We start from the raw sequence: 19,768 nt of genomic DNA, 5'->3' as shown, positions 1-19,768 counted from the left end.
GGTGTCTGTTGTGGGGAGAGGAAAGGGAAGGCGATTGTAAGCTGCTTTGAGACTCCTTCAGGTAGAGAAAAGCAACATATAAGAACTTCTCCTTCTCCTTCTCCTTCTCCTTCTCCTTCTCCTTCTCCTTCTCCTTCTCCTTCTCCTTCTCCTTCTCCTCCTCCTCCTCCTCCTCCTTCTCCTTCTTCTTCTCCTCCTCCTCCTCCTCCTCCTCCTCCTCCTCCTTCTCCTTCTCCTTCTTCTTCTCCTTCTCCTTCTCCTTCTCCTTCTCCTTCTTCTTAGGTGAGCAGTACAGCAGGAAGGGGTTAGTTGGCTGGTGGGGGAGTTTCCTGCCCTTTCCTCTTGCCTGGTGCAGCTATCCCTTGAAGGCTGGTTGTTTGCCATGGTCTGCAGTCTGCACCAAGACCTCTGGTGTTTCTCGGAGGAACTGCCACCCCAATCCTTGAAGCTCTTCCCTCCAAATCCTAGCCAGGTCAGCCCTGCTCGGCTTCCGAGATCTGAAGGGATCACTTTGGACTACCCAGGTCAGGGATCAAGTGCAAGCCTGCAAATGGAGCTCTCCCCACTAGGGGGCGGAAGAGGACAGTTAAATCTTTCCCCTTCAAGATTTATTAAACAAGGATGGACAGCCTGAAAACTCTTTTCTGCCCTTTTGGCTGGTCTTCCTCGTGGTAGGCATGGGATGTGTTTCGCTCCCCTCGAAGAGGAAATAAAAATAAAATGCCCAGCATCTGTTCACACACTGCGCGGAGAGATGCCCGTCTTGCCGTGTCCCACCTCTGAGGACGTCAGCTACAGTCCCTGGTAAAACATCGGGGAATTCAAACTTCCAGGCCACAGCCATGCAAGCCACGGGCATGTGAATTAGTGTGTGTGTGAATGTGTCGGCCAGCATTCCAGCTTATCTTGGAAGAACGGCAGGTTTGGGAGGCCTTTTGAGCAGAGAGATGGCAGGAGGGGGGACTGAGGGATGCCAGCCTCCAGGGGGGACCTGAGGATCCCCCAGAATTACAGTTCATCTCCAGCCTGCCTGCCTGCCTGCCTGCCTGCCTGCCTGCCTGCCTGCCTGCCTGCCTGCCTGCCTGCCTGCCTGCCTGCCTGCCTGTCTGTCTGTCTGTCTGTCTGTCTGTCTGTCTGTCTATCTATCTATCTATCTATCTATCTATCTATCTATCTATCTATCTATCTACCTACCTACCTACCTACCTACCTACCTACCTACCTACCTACCTACCTACCTACCTATCTATCTAGACATTGACTGGCTCGTGACAGGTTACACTTTGTCCATGTTAAAACTCCATTAAAACCATAACAGGTATGCCTCCAAATACAACAGACTCCTAAAAACATTTAAAAGAACATGGCGGACTGCACCTCACTAGCTCCTCAAAAAGAAAACTGATGCAGGAGTGGGAGGAGGGAGGGCAGATCACCTAGAGCAGGGGTAGTCAAACTGCGGCCCTCCAGATGTCCGTGGACTACAGTTCCCAGGAGCCACTGCCAGCGAACGCGAATTGTGTAGGATTTGGAGGTCCATCGAGCAGCTTTGCCGGATGGAAGAGGATTGCGGGCAAGGAGCGTTGGAACAGATCCTCAGGTCTCGTCTACCTGCGGCCAGACAATCTTTCGACGAGATCTGCATCCACTCCAGGATGGGACTGGCAGAGATTGCGCGTCCTGGATGGCCCCGGGGGATCCATATGGACTGTGTGGTAGCGATGACCGAGTGATCTTCCATCCCATGGGGGGGGGGCTGCTATGGCAACTGTCTCTCCCCCCACCGGCCCCAATCTTTGATTAGCTATTTAGAGCAGTCCCCGTCTGTCCTGAGAACATGCTGGGCACAAAGAAAGGAAGGAAGACTGCAAGGAGGGAGTCATTGCATTTACATTAGCCTGGACACCCCCCTCCCCAACACGCTGCCTGCTGCTTGTCCTGCCCCCTCCTTCTCCCACCCCCCATTTTCCACCCACTTCTCAGAACACCCAGCTGACAAGAGCAAAGTAACAAGGGGGGATGTGGGGTGTGGGTGTGGGGGGGAGGGAATGAGCGTGACATATCCGGGCTGGTTCATCTGACAGCTGAGAAGAGGGATGGAGGGATGGAGGCTGTTCCTGGCTGGAATGAGAATTGTGGAATTATACTGAAGAGTCAGAAGGCATAGAATCATAGGACATTTCCGCACAGCGGCAAAAATAGTGTTAGACCAGCTGAATGGCGTAGCGCTAAACATTATTGTGCCTCCTGGTTCCTCCTCATCTTTTTGTTGTCTCTTTCATCTGCCGTCTTTTTGTACTTCGCACCCTCCACAGGCAGCTGGAAATGGTGGAAGAGAGCAATGCGCTTTACACGCGACTCTCTTCCGCCTGTCAATCAATCTAGGCAGCCAATCCCCTTTCTCCATGTTTTAAAGGTCCTGCAATGCCTGCTAATTATTTTATTCATACTTCTCCGTTGCGTATAACTTTTAAAAATTATTCTCTTTCCTGATTTTTTTTTTGGGGGGGAGGAGGGACTTTAGAAAGTCAAGTTTTGTGTTACAACTTTGGGGGGTAAATTATTTCTGGCATCGCCTGCATGCCTGTCTGTCTATTCGTTGCTCCAGGATGTTAGACTTAAAAAAAAAGAAATTCCCATCCCTGGGAACAAGGGAGAGGGAGGTGGGTGCGAGGGTGGGACGAGGCAGGCACCTCTCAAAAGCGTATACCTCCCCAGAACCTTGAGCCACTTTCTGAACAGACCCTGGTGAGGAAGAGATGGGATCCAGCCCAAGGATGTGGGGTGAGGAAAGGCCATCTGACTCAGCCTTGGCTTGTGGGCGGCCTGCGCTTTCCCTCCCAACTATCCCAGGAGAGGCAGCGGACGCCGTGACTCAGCCTCCCCCGGAAACCGGTACAGAGATTGACAGGCAGCTCATCCTGCCTTCCCAGGCGCTGCCTCACGAGCGGAGAGTGATTGCTTCCGTGGGACCGTGTTGTCTCCTCTGATGACACTCAGATCCGGGGCCGACGGGAAACCGCAGAGCAGGGCCAATGTGCTCACACACCGATGGCAACACGCTGGGGCTCCCAGGTGGACTTCCATGTGCATCGTGGAAGAGATGAGACAGATCTTTGCTCTGCTTGAGGAACCGAGGATCTGCTGGTCTGCTAGCTAAACCATGATTTGGCTGCTGGTCTAAATCAGTACAAGGCAATGCATTGGGGAGGCCTTGGGCTGGCTGGTCCACTCTTGACTGATCTGGGAAGCTAAGCAGGGTCAGCCATGGTTCGTATATAGATGGGAGACCACCAAGGAAGCCCAGGGTTGCTATGTAGAGCCAGACAATGGCCAACCACCTTCCTTCCTTTCTCTCTTGCCCCCTCCCTCCCTCCTTTCTTCCTGCCTTCCTCGCTCTCGCTCACCATCCCTGCCTCTTCCTTCCTTCCTTCCTTCCCTCTCTTTCTTTCCTTCCTTCCTTCCTTCCTTCCCTCTCTCTCTTTCCTTCCTTCCTTCCTTCCCTCCCTCTCTTTCCTTCCTTCCCTCTCTCTTTCCTTCCTTCCCTCTCTTTCCTTCCTTCCCTCTCTCCTTCCTTCCCTCTCTCTCTTTCCTTCCTTCCCTTTCCTTCCTTCCTTCCTTCCTTCCTTCCTTCCTTCCCTCTCTCTCTTTCCTTCCTTCCTTCCTTCCGTCCTTCCTTCCCTCTCTCTCTCTCTTTCCTTCCTTCCTTCCTTCCTTCCTTCCTTCCTTCCTTCCTTCCTTCCTTCCCTCTCTCTCTTTCCTTCCTTCCCTCTCTCCTTCCTTCCCTCTCTCTCTTTCCTTCCTTCCTTCCTTCCCTTCCTTCCTTCCATCCTTCCTTCCCTCTCTCTCCTTCCTTCCTTCCCTCTCTCCTTCCTTCCCTCTCTCTCTTTCCTTCCTTCCCTCTCTTTCCTTCCTTCCTTCCTTCCTTCCTTCCCTCTCTCTCTTTCCTTCCTTCCTTCCTTCCGTCCTTCCTTCCTTCCTTCCCTCTCTCTCTTTCCTTCCTTCCTTCCTTCCTTCCTTCCTTCCTTCCTTCCTTCCTTCCTTCCTTCCCTCTCTCTCTTTCCTTCCTTCCTTCCTTCCTTCCTTCCTTCCTTCCTTCCTTCCTTCCCTCTCTTTCCTTCCTTCCTTCCTTCCTTCCCTCTCTCTCTTTCCTTCCTTCCCTCTCTTTCCTTCCTTCCTTCCTTCCTTCCCTCTCTCTCTTTCCTTCCTTCCTTCCTTCCTTCCTTCCTTCCTTCCGTCCTTCCTTCCTTCCTTCCCTCTCTCTCTTTCCTTCCTTCCTTCCTTCCCTCTCTCTCTTTCCTTCCTTCCTTCCTTCCTTCCGTCCTTCCTTCCCTCTCTCTCTTTCCTTCCTTCCTTCCTTCCTTCCTTCCTTCCTTCCTTCCGTCCTTCCTTCCCTCTCTCTCTTTCCTTCCTTCCTTCCTTCCTTCCTTCCTTCCTTCCCTCTCTCTCTTTCCTTCCTTCCCTCTCTCCTTCCTTCCCTCTCTCTCTTTCCTTCCTTCCTTCCTTCCTTCCTTCCTTCCATCCTTCCTTCCCTCTCTCTCCTTCCTTCCTTCCTTCCTTCCTTCCTTCCTTCCCTTCCTTCCTTCCATCCTTCCTTCCCTCTCTCTCTTTCCTTCCTTTCTTCCTTTCTTCCTTCCTTCTCTCTCTCTCTCTCCTTCCTTCCTTCCTTCCTTCCTTCCTTCCTTCCTTCCTTCCTTCCTTCCCTCTCTCTCTTTCCTTCCTTCCTTCCTTCCCTCTCTCTCTTTCCTTCCTTCCTTCCTTCCTTCCTTCCTTCCTTCCCTCTCTTTCCTTCCTTCCTTCCTTCCTTCCCTCTCTCTCTTTCCTTCCTTCCCTCTCTTTCCTTCCTTCCTTCCTTCCTTCCCTCTCTCTCTTTCCTTCCTTCCTTCCTTCCTTCCTTCCTTCCTTCCTTCCCTCTCTCTCTTTCCTTCCTTCCTTCCCTCTCTCTCTTTCCTTCCTTCCTTCCTTCCTTCCGTCCTTCCTTCCCTCTCTCTCTTTCCTTCCTTCCTTCCTTCCTTCCTTCCTTCCTTCCTTCCTTCCTTCCTTCCCTCTCTCTCTTTCCTTCCTTCCCTCTCTCCTTCCTTCCCTCTCTCTCTTTCCTTCCTTCCTTCCTTCCCTTCCTTCCTTCCATCCTTCCTTCCCTCTCTCTCCTTCCTTCCTTCCTTCCTTCCTTCCTTCCTTCCTTCCTTCCTTCCTTCCTTCCTTCCTTCCTTCCATCCTTCCTTCCCTCTCTCTCTTTCCTTCCTTTCTTCCTTTCTTCCTTCCTTCTCTCTCTCTCTCTCTCTCCTTCCTTCCTTCCTTCCTTCCTTCCTTCCTTCCTTCCTTCCCTCTCTTTCCTTCCCTCTCTCTCTTTCCTTCCTTCCTTCCTTCCCTCTCTCTCTTTCCTTCCTTCCTTCCTTCCTTCCTTCCTTCCTTCCTTCCTTCCTTCCTTCCTTCCTTCCTTCCTTCCGTCCTTCCTTCCCTCTCTCTCTTTCCTTCCTTCCTTCCTTCCTTCCTTCCTTCCTTCCTTCCTTCCTTCCTTCCTTCCTTCCCTCTCTCTCTTTCCTTCCTTCCCTCTCTCCTTCCTTCCCTCTCTCTCTTTCCTTCCTTCCTTCCTTCCCTTCCTTCCTTCCATCCTTCCTTCCCTCTCTCTCCTTCCTTCCTTCCTTCCTTCCTTCCTTCCTTCCCTTCCTTCCTTCCATCCTTCCTTCCCTCTCTCTCTTTCCTTCCTTTCTTCCTTTCTTCCTTCCTTCTCTCTCTCTCTCTCCTTCCTTCCTTCCTTCCTTCCTTCCTTCCTTCCTTCTCACCCCATTTCCAATCTCCTTGCTTCCTTGCTTCCTTCCTCACTCTCTCTGCCGGTTCCTCCTTCCCGCCTTCCTGCCTACCTCTGCCTTTATGTCTCAATTCCTGTATCGCTGTATTTGCCTCTGTTTCATCCATCCACCTTTCTGTCAATAACTAGCTGTCTGTCTGTGTCTATCGGTCTCTCTCTGTATCCCTCTCTTTTCCCTCTCCTTCTTCCTTCCTTCCTTTCTATCCACCCATCCATCCCTCCAGGGTTCCCCTGTCAAGTGCAGTTTCCAGCTGCAAACACCCCCCCCCCTTCAGTTCCAGGCCTGCAGACAGCCCCACCGCAGGGAGTCCAGCTGCCCTCCAGGAAATGTGGCTTCCCGCTGGCCAAGAAGAAACTGGCTCCCAGCCCCAGTCTGCAGAAACCCAACCCCAAGGAAAGCCAACAGGTGCTGGGGGAGAAAGGGGTCTCGGACGGAGGCAGTCGGGCCACGACTGTCTAGGGCAGGGGTAGTCAAACTGCGGCCCTCCAGATGTCCATGGACTACAATTCCGAGGAGCCCCGAACGCTGGCAGGGGCTCGTGGGAATTGTAGTCCATGAACATCTGGAGGGCCGCAGTTTGACTACCCCTCGGCTAAGAGGACACTCTTAACCCTTTCCCTCCCAGATCCTCTTCCAGTCACATTATCCAGCACTTGGCAGGGTCTAATGCCAGGAGAACGGGAATAAATGCTTAAAGCAAGCAAAGGGATTTAGGCAGTAGCCCCAGGAGATGTCCAGCCCCACTGGGAGGCCGCCAGCCCTACACGAACCTCAACAACTCCACGAGCCCCACTGTGCCCCGTCCCCTTTCTAAAAAGCACCAGACAGGCGCCAAGAAGGGTGCCAGTGGGATGGGGACCTTTGGCCCCGATGATCGGGGGCAGCTACTCCCGGTCAGCAGCCGGAGTCGGATAACTTAGCCAGGGCTCTTTGTCTTCCTTGTAGACTAGGAGACCCCTGGAAAACCCCTCGCGAAAGTCTCGGCTGTTTAAATAAAGGCCTCAGATCCTGTTTCCGATATGAGATTAGAGCTGCTGGCTAAAATAAGAGCCCTTGATCCTCGCGCTCCGTCTGAGCAGTAAGTCGATCCTGAGAAAGCGTCGGAAGAATTTTCCACCCTCCCAACGGAGTCTCGTGGAGACTAGGACCTGCAATGTCAGGCGTGCGGGTAGAGACCCAGCGGGAGGTAGCAGCTAGGGTTAAAATTGACAAGATTTTGTGGTGTATATAATTCAAGGGCATATGAAGAATATCCTGCAGGGGGGAGGGTCGGGTGAGATGTCCACCTTCTAAATCAGCCATTGTCTCCCAGCGCCGTCTAGTTGCTCTCCAGGCACCCCCTGGAGGTTGGCATCTCTCAGTGTGCTGTTCTGGCCGTGCGAGAGCGGTGCTCCCAGAGGGCATGCCCACCAACCCCCCTGGCCTCTGGGCTGGCAGGAAACCCAAGCCCTCCCCATCCCCCTGGGCAAAGGCTCGGGCGCTGCTAGGTAGAGGCAGCTGCTCCAGCTCTGCACTGACGGCTTCGGCTTTTCTCCGCAGCTCAGGTTACACTTTGACCCGCAGGCCTAGGCAGGCTGGGCCCAGGTAGCCGAGCAGCTGGGAACAGATCAGGAAAACCGTGCTGGGCCGGGAGGGAAAGGGCCAGAGAGCTACTTTCGAGGCAAACTTCAACAGCCCGAAGGAGAAAGGCGCCCACATCCTTCCACAGTCCTCCGGAGAGAGGTCACCTTCCTAGTACGAGAGGCCGTCGGCTGGCTGCGTGACACGAGTTCCTATTCATGCCTGGAAGGTTAATGATAGGTTGTTTGGGTTGACGGCTCAGCTCAGCTCTGGACTTTGGAAGAATCGAGAAATCTGATAGTGTCATCTTCGATCCTGATGTGGGAACGACATCTTCTTTCCCCCAGGGCTTCTTTTCCGGCATCCCAGGACTGCCCATGCGCCCTTCCCCTAAGAGCAGGAGGCTGAGTCTCTGGGGTTAGCGGAGAACAGGGATTAACTAATCCTCTTCGTGCAGCGTCAAGTTCCTGAGTTCCTGGCCCTCGCTGTTGCAAGGAAGACGCCTGATGCATGCTACTCAGAAGCCTTACACAACCCGAAACTCCTCCGCTTGCGGACGGATTCCACACTAATCCTGATGACAAAGAAAAGATTGGGGAGTCTGGACTTCTAGTGTGGCTTCTCTCATCCTGCCCCTTTGGGTACAGCAGACTGTTTCACACACAGGCCTTTCAGGCTCCCCCGTGTGCAGGTCTGGGGGCCTCGCTTCAAAAAGGACAAGATCGAGAGGGGGAAGAGGAGAGCGATGAGGGTGATCCGGGGCCTGGGGACCAAGCCCTGGGAGGAGAGGCTGAGGGACTTGGGGATGTCCAGCCTGGAGAAGAGGAGGCTGAGAGGAGACAGGAGGGCTCTCTTGGAGTATCTGAAGGGTGGTCAGAGGAGGGCAGGGAAAGGTTCCTGTTAGCAGCAGAGGAGAGAACCCACAGTAATGGGTTTAAAGTACATGGAGAATGATCTCAGCAAGATATTGGGGGGGAAATTTCACAGAGTGGTTCAGCAAGGAGATGAGCTGCCTGAGGGAGCTCCCCCTCACTGGCCATGTTCAAGCAGAGACTGGACAGATTCTTCTCCTGGGTGCTTGAGGCTGATCCTGCACAGAGCAGGGGGTGGACTAGATGGCCTGCATGGACCCTTCCCACTCTAGGATTCTAGGAGTCTAGTTCAGCAGTGGAAGGGGCTGCCTAAGGAGGTGGGGAGCTCCCCCTCACTGGCCGTCTTCAAGCAGCGGCTGGACAGATCCTTCTCCTGGATGCTGAAGGCTGATCCTGCACTGAGCAGGGGGTGGACTAGATGGCCTCTGTGGCCCCTTCCCACTCTAGGATTCTAGGAGTCTAGTTCAGCAGGGGAAGGGGCTGCCTAAGGAGGTGGGGAGCTCCCCCTCACTGGCCGTCTTCAAGCAGCGGCAGGACAGACCCTTCTCCTGGATGCTGAAGGCTGATCCTGCACTGAGCAGGTGGTGGACTAGATGGCCTCTGTGGACCCCTCCTACTCTAGGATTCTAGGAGTCTAGTTCAGCAGGGGAAGGGGCTGCCTAAGGAGGTGGGGAGCTCCCCCTCACTGGCCGTCTTCAAGCAGCGGCAGGACAGACCCTTCTCCTGGATGCTGAAGGCTGATCCTGCACTGAGCAGGTGGTGGACTAGATGGCCTCTGTGGACCCCTCCCACTCTAGGATTCTAGGAGTCTAGTTCAGCAGGGGAAGGGGCTGCCTGAGGAGGTGGGGAGCTCCTCCTCACTGGCCATCCTCAGTCAGCGGCTGGACTGATCCTGAATTGAGCAGGGGGTGGACTAGATAGACTAGATGGCCTGTGTGACCCTTCCCACTCTAAATGTGGACTTGTAATCCCCAATTCATTGTGCCTGCAGAAGTTTGCTTGCACATGAAAGCTTGCAGCTTGAATCAAACTTCTCTGGTCTTAAACGTGCCGCCGGACTCTAATTTCGTTCTGTGCCCCCTTCTGTGCCAGCTAGGCCTTGTTGAGCAGCAATCTGAGCAGGCAGAGTTCACGCTGTGAATGAAGCAAAGGGGAGCCTCTGCCAAGCGTCTTGGTTTGTTCTCCTGTCGGTCTCGGCCTGGGCTTGTCCTCTTTTCTTCTCCGCCAGCTGCTCCCAGCTCTGCCAAGGGTGCCAAGGGCACCTTTCAGCCCACGTCTCCTAGGCGGATCCGTTTGCAGTTGCTGGCACAAGTCCAGAAGATCCGTGTTCCTTTCCTTTTCAAGAATGGGGAATCAGAGCACAGAGAGCTCTCCTCTCCTCTCCTCTCCTCTCCTCTCCTCTCCTCTCCTCTCCTCTCCCCTCCTCTCCTCTCCCCTCCTCTCCTCTCCTCTCCTCTCCTCTCCTCTCCTCTCCTCTCCTCTCCTCTCCTCTTCCTCATGTGAAGAAGAGCTGAATTTTAAACCTTGCTTTTCACTCCCCGAAGGAATCTCAAAAGCAGCTTACGAACATCTTTACCTTCCTTTCCCCACAACAGACATCCTGAGAGATAGGTGAAGCTGAGAGAGCTCTGGCAGAACTGGGACTCACCCAAGGACATCCAGCTGGCTGCAAGTGGAGGAGGGATGGGGAATTGAACCCGGCTCTCTAGATTAGAGGCTGCTGCTCTTTAACCACTAGACTATGCTTGCTCTCATAGAAGGCCGGCTTCATGTAGTGGTTAGGAGTAAAAGGTAAAGGTAAAGGTCTCCCCTGTGCAAGCACCGAGTCATGTCTGACCCTTGGGGTGACGCCCTCCAGCGTTTTCATGGCAGACTCAATACGGGGTGGTTTGCCAGTGCCTTCCCCAGTCATGACCGTTTACCCCCCAGCAAGCAAGCTGGGTACTCATTTTACCGACCTCGGAAGGATGGAAGGCTGAGTCAACCTTGAGCCGGCTGCTGGGATTGAACTCCCAGCCTCATGGGCAGACAGCTTCAGACTGCATGTCACTGCCTTACCACTCTGCGCCACAAGAGGCTCTTGTGGTTAGGAGTACGGATTTCTAATCTGGCAACCTGGCTTTGATTCTGCACTCCCCCACATGCAGCTAGCTGGGTGACCTTGGGCTAGTCACAGCACTGATAAAGCTGTTCTGACCGAGCAGGAATATCAGGGCTCTTTCAGCCTCACCCACCTCACAGGGTGTCTGTTGTAGGGAGAGGAAAGGGAAGGTGAATGGAAGCCGCTTTGAGACTCCTTCAAGTGGAGAAAAGCGGCATCTAAGAACCAACTCTTCTTCTTCTTCAGTAATCTCAGGGCTCTCTCAGCCTCCCTCCCTCACAGGGTGTCTGTTGTAGGGAGAGGAAAGGGAAGGTGAATGGAAGCCGCTTTGAGACTCCTTCAAGTGGAGAAAAGCGGCATCTAAGAACCAACTCTTCTTCTTCTTCAGTAATCTCAGGGCTCTCTCAGCCTCCCCTCCCTCACAGCCTCCCCTCCCTCTGTTGTGGGGAGAGGAAAGGCAAATGTAAGCCTCTTTGAGAATCCTTCGGGCAGGAAAATGGGGGGTATAAAACCAACCCTTCTCTTTCCAAGAAAAAAAACCCTCCCTGTTTGTTTGTGGCTCACAGGAAAGATTTATTCTACACATTGATGACATTAGACAACAGACACCCTGCTATATATCTGATTAGCTGATTGGCTAATACGCATTTGCACATTTTTTACTCATTGTGGACATTAAATAATCATGATTGAGCATTTTCAATACGTTTTTTCATATCTTTATTGTCTCCTATGTGTTTGCTGCCATCTTGAGCAGGGATCTCCAGCCAAGGGTCCATGGACTCTTGGAGGTTCCCAAAAAGTTCTGAAGGGGGTGTAGGGGAGCTCTGAAGTGGCACGGGATGGGGGAGGAGGGTCTCAGCTCTCTTTTCAGCTCCTGCTCTTCTTTCCGGCCTATGTGAGGCAGACCCACCACAGGAGAAGTAAAGGCAGGGGGAGGGGAGCAAAAGGGTTCAGGTAGTGATGTCACTTCCGGGGGCGTGGTGTTGGGGTTGTGGTCAGCTGACATCACTCCCGGGGCTCCTCGAAATCCGAAAAATCATTTCAGGGGCTCTCCCAGATTTGAAACATTGAAAAAGTTGGATCTGGAAATACAGAAGGGAGTACCCAGTGTATTGCAGCTGTACAAAAGAAGAAAAACCACTGGAGAATGACAACACAACTCAGTCAGAATTGACACAACATAGAAAAAATTTACCCAACACTTGAAAAGCACAAACACAAACACTGCAATTCTACAGAAGCATTGCGTAACTGTAACAATGTTTATTACGGTCATGCTCCAGCATAAGGAAAGGTTGTGCAATTGTAGGAATGCCCCTAGAAATCCCAAATCCAAACGAAGAACCGGTAAATCCTGTGTTTCGCTCGTGACTGCTTCCTCGGTGGACCTCCACTGAAAACTTTTTATTGCACGAGGACCCAGAGACAACTCCTAAAACATGTAAAGGGCTGGTGATCCCTGGCCCGAAAGAAGCCCACCTGGCCTCAACCAGGGCCAGAGCCTTCTCCGTCCTGGCCCCCACCTGGTGGAACGAGCTCCCTGGAGAGGTCAGGGCTGATCCTGATCCTGCATTGAGCAGGGGGTTGGACTAAATGGCCTGTATGGCCCCTTCCAACTCTATGATTCTAAGATTCTATGATTCTATGGTATTCCCAGCTGCAATGTATGGCTGTGAAAGCTGGACCATAAGGAAGGCCGAGCGTCCAAGAATTGAGGCTTTTGAACTCTGGTGCTGGAGAAGACTCTTGCGAGTCCCTCGGACTGCAAGGCGAACAAACCGGTCAGTCCTAGAGGAGATCAGCCCTGTCTGCTCCTTAGAAGGCCAGATCCTGAAGATGAAACTCAAATACTTTGGCCACCTCATGAGAAGGAAGGACTCCCTGGAGAAGAGCCTAATGCTGGGAGTGATTGAGGGCAAAAGAAGAAGGGGACGACAGAGAATGAGGTGGCTGGATGGAGTCACTGAAGCAGTCGTTGCAAAGTTAAATGGACTCCGGGGAATGGTGGAGGACAGGAAGGCCTGGAGGATCATTGTCCATGGGGTCGCGATGGGTTGGACACGACTTTGCACCTAACAACAATGATTCTATGAGGGCCCTGCCCAAACTCCCCCAATTCTGCAGGGCCTGCGAAAGGGAGCTCTTACACCAGGCATTTGGTTGAGGTCGACCTGAACCAGCAACACTCAAAGGGCCCCTGAGCCTCCCTCCCAGGAATCCATGCGCCTGACTTGGACAACAGTGGGCCTGTTTGTTACCCTGTTGAAACTGTTATCATTTGTTGTTGTTGTTATTACCATTGTTGTATTCTATTTGACACAAACCCAAGTTCACTGTATTGTTCTTTATGTCCCATGTGAACCACCCTGAGCCTCAGGGGAGGGCAGGATGCCAATGTAATAGACAGACGAACAGATAGATGGACACTTGTACAATAAGGAGTTTTTGGTTGGAGGAAGCAATGACAAGCAAAATGCAGACTTTACCAGTTCCTCCTTTGGGATTTGGGGTTTCCAGTGGCATTTCTACAAGGAGAAGAAGAAGAATTGGTTCTTATGTGCTGTTTTTCTCTACTCAAAGGAATCTCACAGCAGCTTACAGTCGCCTTCCCTTTCCTGTGAGGTAGTTGGGGCTGAGAGAGCCCTGATGTTAGTGAAGAAGAAGAGTTGGTTCTTCTATGCTGCTTTTCTCTAACAGAAGGAGTCTCAAAGCAGCTTCCAATCGCCTTCCCTTTCCTCTCCCCACAACAGACACCCTGTGAGGGAGGGGAGGCTGAGAGAGCCCTGATATTACTGAAGAAGTAGAAGAGTTGGTTCTTCTATGCCGCTTATCTCCACCCGAAGGAGTCTCAAAGCAGCTTCCAATCTCCTTACCTTTCCTCTCCCCACAACAGACACCCTGTGAGGGAGGGGAGGCTGGGAGAGCCCTGATATTACTGAAGAAGTAGAAGAGTTGGTTCTTCTATGCTGCTTTTCTCTAACAGAAGGAGTCTCAAAGCAGCTTCCAATCGCCTTCCCTTTCCTCTCCCCACAATAGCCACCCTGTGAGGCTCAGAGAGCCCTGATATTACTGAAGAAGAAGAAGAGTTGGCTCGTCTCCACTTAGAGACTCCTTCTGATAGAGAAAAAGCCAAGAACCAATTCTTCTTCTTCAGCAATCTCAGGGCTCTTCTTCTTCTTCTAAAAACCCAACTGATAACAGTGAGGTCCTTCAAAGGTTACATGTCTATATTCATGTTAAAATTATATCTTTTATTGTGTACAGTTTTTAAAAGTTTGAAAACACTGTAAACATATGTCCAGCCCATAGGCAAATGAAAAAGAGTGTGCTATGGGCTATATGAACCCCTAGACCTGCCGTGTTTCAGCCCCTGTAGGGCCTTCTTGAGAGGTCTCGTTATAAGACACGCCCCCTTCAGTGGTGTCTTCTCTTATTAGTATTGCAACGAGTGAAGTCCAATCCATGCACTAATAAGAGAAGGCACCACTGAAATTTTTGGCAGCCTTTAGATGAGAGCCAACAGCTGATAAATAGACCTCTTGATCCATTGATTGAATTTGATACTTTACAGCTCTTGCTTTGGAACTTTTATTGGCTGCTGTGCATATTTCATATGTGTAATGAATGAGTGTGTGTTGATATTAGACCTCCGAAGAAGGCCCTGCACGGGCTGAAATGCATCAGGTCTAGTGGTTTACATAGTGTATATCAGGGAGGTCAACCTGTGGTCCTCCAGATGTCCATGGACTACAATTCCCATGAGCCCCTGCCAGCGTTCGCTGGCAGGGGCTCATGGGAATTGTAGTCCATGGACATCCAGAGGACCACAGGTTGACCTCTCCAGGTGTATAATACACTGCTTTTGCAAGAGCCTGTGTTTATGTGTTTTTAATTTTTTAAATTTGCAAGTTGTGCGCAATAAAATTTATATAATTTGGACATTAATACAGACATTCAGCCTTTGAAGGTCCTGACTGTTTCCAGTTGGGGTTTTATGGTTCCAGTTTTAATCCCCCTTTTGTTTTTTGATTCTTATTCCTACCCTGCCTGCCCCTCACTGGAGCAAGCCACTGGCTTTGTTAATACCAGCTGGGGTCTCTGAGAGCTTGCCAAGCACAGCTCGGACATGTCTTTACAAAGCCCGAAGAGGGAAATCCGGTATTAATGCACTGGGGATGCTGTTTTGGCACCAGAAACACATTAGCGCTTCCTGCCCTCCCCGTTCCCCTTCAAGGAGGTGCCTCATGCAGTGCTTAAGAGCAGCGGCTTCTAATCTAGTGAGCCGGGTTCGATTCCCTGCTCCTCCGCCTGCAGCCACCTTGGTGACCTTGGGCTCATCACAGTCCTGATAGAGCTGTTCTCTAGAGCGGTTCTGTCAGAGATCTTTCACCCCCACCTCCCTCACAGGGCGTCTGTTGTGGGGAAAGGAAGGGAAGGGGATTGGAAGCCGCTTTGAGACTCCTTTGGGTAGAGAAAAGCAGCATATAAGACCCAACTCTTCTTCTTCTTCAGTAATCTCAGGGCTCTCTCAGCCTCCCCTCCCTCACAGGGTGTCTGTTGTGGGGAAAGGAAGGGAAGGAGATTGGAAGCCACTTTGAGACTCCTTCAGGTAGAGAAAAGTAGCATATAAGACCCAACTCTTCTTCTTCTTCAGTAATCTCAGGGCTCTCTCAGCCTCCCTCACAGGGTGTCTGTTGTGGGGGGAGGAAACGGAAGGTGAATGGAAGCTGCTTTGGGCAGGGAAAAGTGGTGTCTAAAAACCAACTATTCTTCTTATCAGCACCTTGTTAGGAAGAGAGGCATGGTCATTCTGGAGAGGCGAAAGGAGCTGCCGGCCCAGCTGGTTGTCCGAAGGGAGAAGACCCATTGTGAAATCCATTTCCAAAGAGGGGCAATAAAGGCTTTGCCCCCGCAAGACCCCCTCCCCCATTGTCATGTAAACGAGCAGCTTATGCTGTTTCCAAGATTCGGATAGCAGCATAAGAGTGCTTGCAATGGTGAATGTTTCAGTCAGCCCTTGAGCTGCCAACCTCCAGGTGGGGCCAGGAGTGCTCTTACTAATATGACTCCCAGCCCAATTACAGAGATTAAGCCCCCTACAAAAAAGGGCAGTTTTCCTCTCCCCTTCCCAAACTCCACGCTCCATCCAAAAAATCTCCAAAAGTGGAGATTCCAGGAATTAAGCCCAAGTTTTCGGCATGCAAAGTAGGTGCTCTCCCACTGAGTCATCGGCCTTCCACAAAGGTTTCTCCTTGGAACGCTCTGACCTTGTTTCCTTGTCTAGGCAACCGGAATAAAGCGAACCGCAGCTCAGAGGCAGGAGCGTACACCCAAATGTATCCTGGTTTGTTTTTGCAACAGCAGAGAGAAGTCCGATTTATAATTCTGAGATGTTTTTTTTTATTTATGCCTGCGGTTACTGTCATTGTCAGGCATACTTTTGAGAGGGGAAAACGGAGGCAAAGGGTCGTACAATAGGAGAAGGATATTTTCGTGCATGTTAAAGTGCCCGTGTTTGTTAATGGGGGAGGGACTCTTGGTTGTAGAATAGGGGGAGGGGCTGTTTGCTTATGGAACTCCTGAATAGTGCAAGGGGTTGGACTGGATGACCCATGAGGTCCCTTCCAACTCTATGATTCTAACAAAATCTCCTTCTTCAGTTGTGCGACCGGCTCTTTGGCAGCTTTCTTCTCTGTGTCTGATGCGGGCTTTCTAGCCATGTGGACTGGCCATTTGAGGTTGAACCCCATGGATAGCACAGCAGCTGCCCAGGCCCCAGGGGCCGGTGTGCTGCACAGCCAGGCCCTTCTAATCTTCTGGCGCATTTTGTGGAACGACAGACGTCACATCCGTCTACATTTCCGTTTGATGAGGCGCACCAGAAGATGTGTCCCACATCAAAAAGTCATGCTTGGGAGTTGGCTTTTATACTCCTCAGTGGCCTACAATTGCTTTCTCTTCCTCTCCCCACAACAGATCCCTTGTAAGGTAGGTGGGGGCTGAGAGAGCTTTGACAGCTCTAAGAGAACTATGAGGAGCCCAGGGTCACTCGTGTGGAAGAATGGGGAAAACAAACCCGGTTCTCCAGTTTAAAAGCCACCACTCTTAACCACTTACAAGGGTGGCCAAACGGTAGCTCTCCAGATGTCCACGTTCTACAGTTCCCATGAGCCCCTGCCAGCATGCCAGCCCTGTTGCTGGCAGAGGCTCATGGGAATTGTAGTCCATAGACATCTATGAAAATTATAATCCATAGAGAGCTTATGCCCTGAACAAAACTTTGCTGGTCAAGGGGCCGCTGGATCCAAGCTTTGTGCTGCTGCGTGAGACCAACCCAGCGACCCCCCTGAATCTATTTCCCATGAAAAAGCGCTCCCTCCAACACGATGAGTCTTGGCTGCAGGCTCAGCATCCCCCCTCCCCCTCCCGCGTGGTGCCATTTATTTTTAAATGCAAGAGCATCCTCCCGGAACTTGTTCCCTTCACCTCAGCCTTCCTCCCTGGGTTACCAGCGTTCAAGGAGGTTTCCTGCATTTGAATGGGGGGGAACAAAAACCAGAGAGACAAGAGGCAATTCTTTAAAGAACACGGCTTTAATACAAATCAGGGTTTTTTTCCCCTCTGCCTCCTCCTGGGCAGACCATCAACACAGATGAAGGTACACATTTCGTAAGAACAAATATTAAGAAACATTATTATTATTATAAATAAAAAAAGCATCGTCCATGTGGAGAAAGCTCTGCAGTTTGGACCAGAAACAGAGGAAGGGGAATTCACTCACAATTACACAGACACAACAGATGCAGAGGAAATTCTGCCTACCCAACAGAGGTTGATCAGTGCCTATCGATATACTGTTCTTCCTCGGCTGACACGGGATTGTAGAAATACTATTCTGAGGGGGCATCCTCCCCTCTGGGTCTTGGGCAAAGCGAGACAGGATGAGTTGAATTCTGGACTTTGATGGGCAATTCCTCTCCGGGCCTCTTCAAGCACACAGAAAGAACCATTCAGCTCTCCTCCCCGTTAGAGGAGTCTCACTAGGGCAGAGGGGATTGCCACCCACTTTGAAGGGGAGACCACTGTAGACAGGAAACCACGATTCCAGGTGATGACTGGCCACCAGAACCATGTGAGAGACACGGACTGTTTTCTAACGCGCTCCACGCACCACCACCGGGAGAATTTCCCTCTTGAATACAGAAGGGGGGGAGGCTCATGGGAGTTGTAGTCCACAGACCTCCGGAGAGCCACAGGTTGGCCACCCCTGCCATAGGGTTTCCAAGGCAAAAGGAACACAGAGGGGGCTGGCCCTTGCGTGGCAACCCTGGACGTTCTTGGAGATCTGCCATCCAAGTCTTGACCAGGGCTGGCTCTGCTTAGTTTCCAAAAATCTGGTATCGGGCTAGCCTGGACCATTCAGCCCAGGGCAAAGAGAAACAGAGGTGGATGCCTGCCTCTGCATAGCAACCCTGGACTTTTTTGGTGGTCTCCCAACCAACTACTAACCTGGGCTGACCCTGCCTAGCTTCCAAAATCGGATGAGAACGGGCTGATCTTGGCTGTGAGACGGGCATCACTTGGAAGCAGAATGCGTCATCCAAACCAGGCGTAGTCAACCTGTGGTCCTCCAGATGTTCATGGACTACAATTCCCATGAGCCCCTGCCAGCATGCTGGCAGGGGATCATGGGAATTGTAGTCCATGAACATCTGGAGGACCACAGGTTGACTACCCCTGACTATCTCTGCAGGGGATTTCTGGCGGTCAAGGGGTCAGCCTTCTTTGCCCCACTTGGAGCAAAGAAGTCGGAGACACAGGAGGCCAGGGCTGCCAGCTCCAGATTGGGACGTTTTTGGAGATTTGGGCAATAAGCTGGATTTGAGGGGGAATGGGTCATCCAGGGTGTGATGCACAACTGATCTCCGTCATCTGGAGATCTACTGTAATTCCAGGAGATCTCCAGGCCCCACCTATAAGAAGCAGAGGATGTGTGGCACAAAGCCCTAGAATAAGAGCTGGGGTTTTTAGACCCTGCTTTTCACTACTCAAAGTGGCTCACAATCCCCTTTCCCTTCCATTCCCCACAACAGACGCCCTGCGAGGGAGGTGGGAATGAGAGCACTCTGAGAGAACTGCTCTGAAGAGAACAGCTCTGAGCGAACCGTGACTGGCTCAAGCCCACCCGGCTGGCTACACAGGGAGGAGCGGGGAATCGAACCTGGTTCTTTTAACCACAGCAGCCCCATGTGTCTCTGCCCTCCTTTCCCCCGCTCGCCACCCGCCTGAGGCTGTTCACACCCAAGTCACAATTTTAAAGAACGCACAAGCCCCCCAGCAGGACCAGAGAGGTCCCAGATGACCCGGTATCCTTTCCTGAAAACTCTTGTTGCTCTTGGACGCTCAATTCCACTCTTGGAAGGGTCGCCCGATTCCCGCTTTTGTTGGCAACGCGCCCTTGCGCAAACCGTCCCCAAAAGAGGGCAGAGGAGCGGCGATTGGCTGGGCAGTGTGCCCGAGAGGTTTTTCCAGGACTCCCACCAAAACGGCTCCGCATTCCTCTCCCTCCCTCACACACAATACCCTTTGAAAGCTCACTCAGCCGTAAGATGCCCCATTGTTACCTAGCGCATTGTTGCTCCTGCTAACCCCCCCCCCCCCCCATTCCCTGAACTGGTTCACAGGGCAGAGCAGGCAAACAGGTGCGGGATCAAAGTCTCCAAACGGCAGCCCCAGGTTTTGAACCCTGGACCTGCCGGCAGGAAACTGCTTCCTTTTAGAAGAGCTGTTTTATTATACCCCGCTTTTTACGCTCTGAAGGAGACCCCAAGCAGCTTACAAACACCTCCTCCTCTCCCCACAACAGACTCTCTGTGAGTTAAGTGGGGCTGAGAGAGCTCCGTGAGAACTGCTCCGCGAGAACAGCTCTGAGAGAATTGGGACTAGCCCACAGCCACCCAGCTGGCTTCATGGGGAGGAGGAGGAGGAGCGAGGAATCAAACCCTTCTGCTCTTAACCACGACACCCCGCTGACTCTTGAAGCTGTCTTGTTGCACCCAGGTGCCGGTACAAAGTGTTTTGTCACCTCCAAGCAAGGGCCAGCCATGCCCATGCCACCACCAGCAGCCACAGGGTCCTGGCTCGGAAGCTGCGGGTGCTGTCACCCCCCTGCCAGGGCACAGATAGCTGCCAGCAAGACAAGCCCCTTGGGTGAACCGGTGTGCTTCTCACTGCTGTTCCTTGGGTGGATCGGCTGGAGAAGAGATCCTTCTCTGGCAGGGTGTTTTGTCCACGACAGATTCAAGCGGGTCGCCGTGTTGGTTTGAAGTAGCGCAACAAAATCAGAGTCCGGTAGCACCTTTAAGACCAACAAAGATTTATTCAAGGCGTGAGCTTTCGAGTGCTTGCACTCGAAAGCTCAC

At 52.1% G+C, this 19,768-nt stretch overlaps 1 long non-coding RNA gene across 1 annotated transcript; it reads right to left on the bottom strand.

Annotated features, from left to right (window-relative positions):
- Positions 1-16,920: 16,920 nt before the first annotated feature.
- On the bottom strand, positions 16,921-19,765 carry LOC143836556 (uncharacterized). The gene is made up of 2 exons (XR_013230648.1): positions 18,082-19,765; positions 16,921-17,966 (listed from the first exon to the last, which is right to left on the bottom strand). It is a non-coding gene; the product is annotated as an uncharacterized LOC143836556 (long non-coding RNA).
- Positions 19,766-19,768: the final 3 nt, after the last annotated feature.

The sequence above is a fragment of the Paroedura picta genome, chromosome 4 (assembly GCF_049243985.1).
Source record: "Paroedura picta isolate Pp20150507F chromosome 4, Ppicta_v3.0, whole genome shotgun sequence".
In the NCBI taxonomy this organism is placed as follows: domain Eukaryota; kingdom Metazoa; phylum Chordata; class Lepidosauria; order Squamata; family Gekkonidae; genus Paroedura; species Paroedura picta.
The sequence above is the reverse complement of the archived record's forward strand: the minus strand, read 5'-3'. Positions and strand labels throughout refer to the sequence as shown.